A 9,194-nucleotide genomic window follows, 5' to 3' on the forward strand; every position below is an offset into this window, starting at 1 on the left:
ATGTCATTTCAAATCTAACAGTTGTATTGAATCATTGTAATATATAAATGGCTGTGACTGGCTGGATTTATCTAACATTTTCTGTTAATGTCAATTGTTTATGGTTATGCGTCTTTTGCAATTACTATAAGCATTAAGGCCACCGTATTTGATGTACGGAATAATTGTATGGTGCACTTGTTGTCTGACAGGTTTTCATGACCTTGGCCTCGTTTTTTCATTTGTTCATTGATCAATATATAGTTTGCGTAATTAGGTCTTTTTCTCTCATACATAATTTCAGCAAAATGTGAACTAAATGTAATGTAATATGGTTAATTTACATGTCTGTCTAGTTATCTAAGGTACCAGGTGTATGAGGTGATATGCAAGACACGTGTTTCGTCTACATAAGACTCATCAGTGACGCTCAGATCGAAATAAATAAAAAGCAAACCAAGTATAAAATTGAAGAGCATTGAGGATCCAAAATTCCAAAAATTGTGCCAAATACGTCTAATGTAATATATGCCTGAAATAAGAAAATCCTTAGTATTAGAGAGTAAGGATTTTGTTTTACCTTTAACTTATTGAAATAATCGTTGATAATGTTAAATTTGTATGATATTTACATAAAACCTCCATCTTTAAGACTTTCAACACATGTGCAATAACTATTAATAAAACAGGATAGGTATTTCTGCTTGTGCACTCTTGTTTTTGTTGTTATTTGTTAGAAATAAAGAATGATCTGTGTGTTTAATGCAGCGTTTACACGTAATTCGAATTCGATTTGCATTAACTAATTCAAATTAGTTTAATTCGCATTCAAAACATTTGCGTCCACATGTAAATTCTAACTCAAATAGTTATCAAAGGTACCAGGATTATAATTTAATACGCCAGACGCGCGTTTAGTCTACATAAGACTCATCAGTGCGCTCATATCAAAATATTTACAAAGCCAAACAGTTACAAAGTTGTTTGAAGAGCGTTGAGGATCCAAATATCCAAAAAATTGTTCCAAATACGGCTACGGTAATCTATGCCTAGGATAAGAAAATCCTTTGTTTTTTCGAAAATTTTCTGTCAACTGTTGACTACTTGGCTGGTGATACCCTCGGGGACGAAACGTCCACCAACAGTGGCATCGATCTTGTGGTTAAAATGGTTATCAAAGGTACAAGGGTTATAATTTAATACGCCAGACGCGCGTTTCGTCCACATAATTGCAATGCGCGTAAAATTCGCTTTACTGTCCGAACGACTTTAACTTTTAATTCGTATTAACAAAAACGTATTTCTAATGCGAATTGGATCATGCTATTTAGCAAATTCGAATTGATAGCAAATTCGAATCAATTCGAATTAAAAAAAAAAAAAAAAAGAAGTGGAGTGTGTGAACGCGTTAGCGAATTCAATTTGATTTAAATGTTCGTGTGAACGAGGTATAAGAAAGAAAAAAAGATTAAGTCAGTAAAACACTCAGTAATTTGTACTATTTGTTTTTTTGCATTTGTGTATAAATAATTTCGTCTTTTGTCCATTTTAAACTTAAATAGTTTCTTGGACTTTTGTATGAAAAAGGGATTTCTGACGGTTGTACAAATTGGCTAATCGGTGAGTTTTGAAATGGCGTTTAATTATCTATTAATTTAAATTGCTCACAAATCGAAATATATACAAGAAATATGATATCGCATACATATTTGGTAATTTTACCCTCAAGATTGTTATACTGGTAAGTATTATCAAGGAGGTTATATCAGATTTCATAGAACTTTCTTGGTGATATAACTATTTTATAATTATAATGATTAGTATCATAATTGTTATCATTATTTGTTAAAATTATTAAAAGCTGTGTTTTAAAAAAGAAAACATAAGGACTGTTTTCCGATCTTTGATCGGATTGTTGTCTCTTTGACAAATTTCCCATGTCCATTCTCAATTTTATGTATATAACTCTAGTTTTTTCAACATTTTTCAATACGTTTTATGAATAGAATCAAAGAGAATATTATATTGCAATTGATACAAATTTAATTCCCTTTATTCGAACAAGCTGTGAATTTATTTTAGAATGCATATAATTTTTAATTTCTACGATAGACCTAGACGTTATGTCCGTAAGATGCCAAATAGAGGTGATTTGAAATGAAAAAAAGATATATCTACTTGTTAAATGAGTATAATAACACCAATAAAAAGGTTCCCGTGTTTCCAATACACATGTTTTACTCAACAACTGACATCGCAACCGAGACATGTTTTAAATGTTTTTCTTTGTTGTGATGTTATTGCTATTGTTTCAGAAAAAGGGAGAAGGTTTGGATCCATTAAAACGTTTAATCCCGCTGCAAATGTTTGCACCTGTCCTAAGTCAGGAATCTGATGTACAGTAGTTGTCGTTTGTTTATGTAATATATACGTGTTTCTCGTTTCTCGTTTTGTTTATATAGATTAGACCGTGGTTTTCCGTTTGAATGGTTTTACACTAGTAATTCTGGGGCCCTTTATAGCTTGTTGTTCGGTGTGAGCCAAGGCTCCGTGTTGAAGGCCGTACTTTAACCTATAATGGTTTACTTTTTAAATTGTTATTTGTATGGAGAGTTGTCTCATTGGCACTCACACCACATCTTCCTATATCTAATTAATAAAAAAGAAATTAATACATATATTACACTGTATGATTATAGTAACAGATAATGAATGAAAATGATATGGACACCAAAATACTCTTATTTTATTATAAATGATCGCACTAAAGTAACCTTGGAAATGAAAGCCAATGAGTTAGATAATATTAGATTTTTTACTTAATATTAAAATATAAACACAGAGTGGTGTCTTTTACTCACGTTTTTGCGACTTTTGTTATATATCTGGTAAATGTTATACAAATGTTATAACAAGCTCAATAGTCAGCACTTTTGTGTTGACATGAAGTATCATTAATTGATATGGTAATAATATAAATTAACTGTTTACAAAACTCTTAATTTTTGAAATACTAATATAAAAAAGAAAATGTGGTATGATTGCCAATGAGACAGCTATCCACAAAAGACAAAAATGACACAGACATTAGCAACTATTGGTCACCGTACGGCCTTCAACAATGAGCAAAGCCCATACCGCAGAGTGAGCTATAAAAGGCCCCGATAAGACAATGTAAAACAATTCAAACGAGAAGTAAGGCTTTTCTACCTCCGGAATAAACTGCTTGGCAAAATGTTTAGGAATTTTCGGTCCTCAATGCTCTTCAACTTCGTACTTTATTTTACCTTTTTACCCTTTTTTTGGGTGTATTCAAATACAAGCGTCACTGATGAGTCATTTGTAGACGAAACGTGCGTCTAAGGCAAATACAAAATCTCAATCCTTGAATCTGTGATGAGTTTATTTCTAAGCTATGTTTATGCACTTTATCCACAGTAATTCCTAAATTTTGTTCCTTTTTTATTTTATTTATGTTTGTATAATAACTCAAATAAAAATAAAGTAAGATGGTTTGGCGTGTCGGTGTATTTTGTAATTTTAGATTAATTGTATGTTTTATAAGATTTTTTTGCTGTTTTCTAACAACTCATCATACCTTCCAGGATAAAAAATATGTACACCAGACGCGCGTTACGTCTTCTGAAGACTTATGACTGAAGCTGGAATTAACAAAGTAAAAAGGCCAAAGAAATTACGAACTTTATGAGCGTTGAGGGCTCAAAATCCCGACAGGTTTAGCCAAAGTCAGCCAAGTTTATCTTTTATTTTGGTACATTGTCCTTTCGAAACTGTTCGAGACTCGCGTTTAGTTCAGTCACAGTTTTCAAGTACAAAATTTAGAAATTGTAGAGATGTTCTAAGGCCCGTGCACGTGCTTTCGTGTTTATTCCCTGTAATATTATTTATTGTAGACGTAGAAGAAACGTTGGCACTTTTAAAATGTTGTCCAATGTTCAGATCGACAACATTGCTGCCGTAACAAAAACTGAAACAGGGGCTAACACTGTGTTCAAACCACACCGGGAAAAATTGTTCAAACTCGATGGTATCTAACATCCGGCACAATGACGGAAAATCAATAGACAGAAGAAAGATAGGTTTTTTCCTCATTTTCTTATTTTTTAATGATATCGAAGAATACATATACATATACAACTTTTTTCTATTGTGAGATGCAATATTTTCTACTACCGTTTTATATTAACGGAGAAATAAGTAAAAATGCATGTCAAAATGACGAATTGAGTGAACCTGCCTCGAAATTGTTTAATTTCTCGTTAAATTGTTCACATTGTACGGAAAGAAAGTACGGGAAGATAGATACTGACACGGATATTGCAAAACTTGTCATCAGGAACATCTCAATACTTGTATTTCCTAGTATGGAGCGAAAGAAATGGGTCATGTCAAAATGGAACTGGCCGGTTTGTCAATGTTTACCACCCGGTTTTGTCATTGATTCCACGATGCATAACCCGGTTTGGTCAAATAAAAAAAATCATAATCGGATTACATTATAATTGATAATTTAACTTCAGCGTTGAAAAGGAGTTCTGTGGGTCGTTGAAAAACAAGTTCTTTCACAGGACAACGGCTTATTATTTATATGATCAGTCTCAGATTCAATAAATAAGCAAAGAAATGAATTCCTACTCTTAAAGAACACAAATAATTTAGTTTTACTTTGCATTCAAATTTTTTTTAACAGCACAATAGATAGAAATGAAGGTTATAACGCAAATTGAGGTAAAAGCTTTCAAATATGCGTTTCCCTATACGAACTAGGGCAAATAATTATGTTCAAACTTGAAATTAGAGTTTGCGGTCTTAAAAGTCGAAACACACAATTGATATGTCATTTTCTCGCACAATAGGGTGGGTATCTTTATAAGTATTCTAATCACACGATGTATGTAATGTTTTCTATGATCCGTTAAAATTAAATCTTCTTAAGGAAACACGTTGATACTAAGACAAATGTATATGCATACATAATCGACATAGAAAATGAATGTTTATAGGAAGAAAAGGATTACAAATACCAGCATTGAACACAAAATTTATTTGTCACTAATTGTAACCATACTCCTATGTATAAATTAGTATAACAGTCTCAGGTCATTGACAAAATTCTATAATAACTATTTTGTGAACCCATGAAAGTAATATTCAAATATTACTTCCATGGTTTTAACCTTAAAATAAAAGAAAAACTGGTTTGTATACTGTCGCCATTGTGTTATGATGATCGTACACTGACGTTGGTCAATATATTGTGACAATATTTACGGACAGACGGATTCAGTTTATTTCAAAGTGGACGTGATTCGAACAGCTGATAACATACCGCCGAGCGTAGCGAGTCGAACAATATTTTCCCTTTTTTTTTTGCTTTAAAAAATCGTTAAATACATGAATATAGTTTTAGGCAATCAAAGGTGGGGTCGGGAGCGTGTAACCCATACGTCTTTTAGATTCGCCACTTATCTTATAAAGTGTATACAGAATTAAAATATTGTAGAAATAAGAAAACAGGGACACCCGCTAAATCGAATTATGTGAGTTTGATTATGTTTATTATAAACATTCTCATCGATATTTTTAAACAAGTGAGACCAAGTGATTCAAATTCATAGTGTTTTGAATTTTTTATACGACCGCAGAAATTGAAAACTTTTTTTGTCGTATATTGGTATCACGTTGGCGTCGGCTTCGTCGTCGTCGCCGTCGTCCGAATACTTTTGGTTTTCGCACTGTAACTTTAGTTTAAGTAGATACAAATCTTATTTACACACAAGGTTTATGACCACAAAGGAAGGTTGGGATTGATTTTGGGAGTTTTGGTCTCAACAGTTTAGGAATTAGGGGCCAAAAACGGCCAAGATAATAATTTTCTTGGTTTTTTGCACTTTAACTTTAGTTTAAGTAAAAATAAATCTATGAAATTTTGACACAAGGTTTATGACCCCAATAGAAAGATTGGGATTGATTTTGGGAGTTTTTGTTCCAACAGTTTAGGAATTAGGGGCCAGAAAAGGGCCCAAATAAGCATTTATTCTTGGTTTTCGCACAATAACTTTAGTATAAGTAAATAGAAATCAATGAAATTTAAACACAAGGTATATGACCACCAAAAAGAAGGTTGGGATTGATTTTCGGAATTGAGGTCCCAACAGTTTAGGAATTAGGGACCAAAAAGGGGTCCAAATAAGCATTTTTCTTAATTTTCGCACCATAACTTTAGTTTAAGTAAATAGAAATCTATGAAATTTAAACACAAGGTTGTTGACCATAAAAAGAAGATTGGGATTGATTTTGGGAGTTTTGGTCCCAACAGCTTAGGAAAAAGGGGTCCAAAGGGTCCAAAATTAAAACTTTGTTTGATTTCATCAAAAATTTAATAATTGGTGTTCTTTGATTTGCCGAATCTAACTGTGTATTTAGATTCTTATTTCTTGGTCCGGTTTTCAAATTTGGTCTACATTAACATTAACTATATTAAACTTAGTTTGATTTTAACAAGAATTGAATCCTTGGGGTTCTTTGATAAGCTGAATCTAAAAATGTACTTAGATTTTTTTATTATTGGCCCAGTTTTCAAGCTGGTCCAAATCGGGGTCCAACCTAAATCATTGTTTTACACAATATACAATGTATTTTCACTTTTACTACCAACTGATAATTAAAACAATCTTTACCATTCAGTGATAACAAGCACATCTTTTACATTTTAATATTTTATAATGTATTTAAATGAGTAGTTATTGTTGCAAACTCCATTAGAAATTTGATTTGAGATCAGTTTAAGAGTAAGGAGAAAGGAGGATGTGAAAAAAAAATGATTTAAGTTGATTCAACTACTATTCTGGACAAAGAAAGATAACTCCAAATGAATTTCTTGCTATTGCACAATATTGTGCAATTAGATATCTTGCTATTGAGCAATACTGTGCAATTGAAAATACTTGCTATTGCACAATACTGTGCAGTTGAAGATTTCTTGGTATTGCGCAATACTGTGCAATTGAAAATTTCTTGCTATTGCACAATACTTCATATAACAATTTTGGATCCTGATTTGGACCAACTTGAAAACTGGGCCCATAATCAAAAAATCTAAGTACATGTTTAGATTCAGCATATCAAAGAAGCCCAATAATTCAATTTTTGTTAAAATCAAACTTAGTTTAATTTTGGACCCTTTGGACTTTAATGTAGACCAATTTGAAAACGGGACCAAAAATTAAGAATCTACATACACAGTTAGATTTGGCATATCAAAGAACCCTATTATTCAAACCAAAACTTCCAAAAATCAATCCCAACCTTCCTTTCATGGTCATAAACCTTGTGTTTAAATTTCATAGATTTCTATTAACTGATACTAAAGTTATGGTGCAAAAAACAGGAAAAATGCTTATTTGGGCCCTTTTTGGCCCCTATTTCCTAAACTGTTGGGATCTCCAACTGCCAAAATCAATTCCAACCTTCTTTTTGTGTTGATAAATCTTGTGTTTAAATTTCAATGATTTCTATTTACTTATACTAAAGTTATTGTGCAAAAACCAGGAAAAATGCTTATTTGGGCCCTTTTGAGGCCCTTTTTTGGCCCATAATTCCTAAATAGTTGGAACCAAAACACTCAAAATCAATCCCAATCTCCTTTTGTGGTCAAAATCTTTGTGTGAAAATATCATTGATTTCTATGTACTTAAACTAAAGTTATAGTGCGAAAAACCTAGAAAATGCTTATTTGGGCACTTTTTGGACCCTAATTCATAAACTGTTGGAACCAAAACACCCAAAATCAATCCCAACCTTCCTTTTATGGCCATAAACCTTGTGTTTAAATTTCATACATTTCTATTTACTTAAACTAAAGTTATAGTGCGAAAACCAAAAGTATTCGGACGAACGACGACGACGACGACGCCAACGTGATACCAATATACGACAAACAATTTTCAATTTTTGCGGTCGTATAAAAACCGTGTGATATATATATAGACGAAACCGGGTGATTGTGTAGTAAACAACATTTACCAAACCGGTGTATTTTAATTTGACATGACCTATTTCTTTCGTTCCATACTCAGAAATACAAGTATTGAGATCTTCATCAAGACAAGTTTTGCAATCTCCGTGTCAGTATCGATCTTCCCGTACCTTTCTTTCCGTACAATGTGAACAATTTAACGAGAAATTAAACAATTTCGAGGCAAGGTTCACTCAATTCGTCATTTTGACGTGCATTTTTACTTATTTCTCCGTTTAGGTGTCACACCACCAATTACTCCCCCAAATTTAGAACGTATGAAAGTAGGCCTACTCGGACAAAAAATAGTTTATTTGATGTCATTATTTACTTAAACTACCCAACAAATTTGCAGAAATGAAAACTTTTGGTGAAAGAGAAACAAATTAAGACCCATTTTGAGCCCAAATTTACTTGTCTATGAGTTGACATTAAAAATTGAGGATTAATGCGCTCCATATTATACTAATTTAAGATTTCATGAAACCAGGGGTTATTTTTAGTAGTAAATCAGTTCTGGAGGTCTCTTCTTTCTTATATGGCCTTTGAAGGTATGTTGAAAATTGGCATTAAGAAAGGTGATACCTGTACGATTCCGACATACCTGGTTTGTAAGAGGTTAAACTTGAGATAAAAAAAGTTAGAAAGCTATGAAAATTGCAAATATTGGTTGAACAGATAGGGACTTTTAATTGGTGGTCTGACACCTTAACATGGAACGGTTGTAGAAAACATTGCATCTCAAAGTATAAAATAGTTGTATATGTATATGTATTATTCGATATCATAAAAAATAAGAAAATAAGGAGAAACCTATCTTTCTTCTGTCTATTGATGTTCAGTCATTGAGCCGGATGTTAGATACCATCGAATTCGAACAATTTTTTGCCGGTGTGGTTTAGACACAGTGGTTAAATGACAAAATATTTTTTTTGTTATTTAAAAAAAAAACGTATAATGGCAGAGAAGATATAAGATATCCACCATTAAACATGACCGCGTGCTTTATGTCAACTAGAAACATAATCAACCGGGGTAAAATATTTATCAGAGGCAATCAAATCTATAATTGGTCGAACAGAGATTACTATATAAACCCGCTAATGTTTAAGGTGCAGTCAAATGAACAAGGAAATTATACTTAATTATTAACAGACATAACTATTTTTATGTCTCC

This window comes from Mytilus edulis, unplaced genomic scaffold, assembly GCF_963676685.1.
Source record: "Mytilus edulis unplaced genomic scaffold, xbMytEdul2.2 SCAFFOLD_749, whole genome shotgun sequence".
Taxonomy (NCBI): Eukaryota; Metazoa; Mollusca; class Bivalvia; order Mytilida; family Mytilidae; genus Mytilus; species Mytilus edulis.